This window comes from Acanthisitta chloris, unplaced genomic scaffold (genome assembly GCF_000695815.1).
Source record: "Acanthisitta chloris isolate BGI_N310 unplaced genomic scaffold, ASM69581v1 scaffold27569, whole genome shotgun sequence".
In the NCBI taxonomy this organism is placed as follows: domain Eukaryota; kingdom Metazoa; phylum Chordata; class Aves; order Passeriformes; family Acanthisittidae; genus Acanthisitta; species Acanthisitta chloris.
This window is the reverse complement of record NW_008690208.1, coordinates 6,391-7,369: the sequence shown is the minus strand read 5'-3', so window position 1 is coordinate 7,369 and position 979 is coordinate 6,391.

Here is a 979-nt window from a genome sequence, read left to right as displayed (position 1 = left end):
GAATCAGAGGGAGTTCCATCCCCTGCCCTGGGGGGAATCACTGGATCACAATTTCCATGGGGGATCTGCCCCTGACACAGCTCAGCCTCAGGAATGAGCTGGTGACTGTCTTTTCCTCGTTGAATTCCAGGCTGGTTTGGATCAGTGACACAGATCAGTGATGGGAACCATCTCCTGCCTTTCTCCAGCATGTTCAGACAGGCCCTGTGGGTTGGGAAATTGTGTGACCAAGGAGTGAAGTGACTTGGATTCCACAGAGGACAAGCCAAGAGAAGGTTGAATCCTTCCACCACCTCCTTCTGTTGGGTTCCTTGTTCCCATAGCTCACATTTAACCTACAGGTCAGCAGTAAACAAACTCCTCACCTGAGAAACCAGGGCAGAGCCTGCAGTCAGGCAGGACACACAGTGATATTCACTGCATGTTGGGAGGCAAAAGCCAAAGATTACAGCAACAATCACATTCACAGCTACAAACTCGGAGAAACTGAAGGAAAGTCCTTGGTAATTCATCCTCTAATTATCAAGATTGTCATTGATACAGAAAGCACAGAAGTTTAGCTTGGGATTTTCACTCTCACGCAGGAGATCAAAATTCCCTCTGTGAATGGCATGGGAAGCAGAGAGTGTTTCTGGCTCCTCATTTCAGTGACAAACAACACTGGCTCATTTAATTAGGTAGATTCATTATCCTTGAATCCTTCTCAGTGCTGTCAGTTGTCAGTGACTGGCAGCAAACACAGCCCTGGGTACTCTGTTTGGGTAATAAGAGCTGAGAAACAAAGTGCCTAAACCCAAATTTGCACCATCCATGCCAATGTGGGATCCATCAATAACTACCCCTCACTCCCAGCTGCAGCCAAACAGGAGCTGGGAGCATCCCAGCACTTAGCAAGGAGCATGATGGATAGCCAAGTGTTCTGCCTGCCACAATGCAGGAGATAAATGAGGAGATATTTGAGATATTTCTGCCTTTTGCT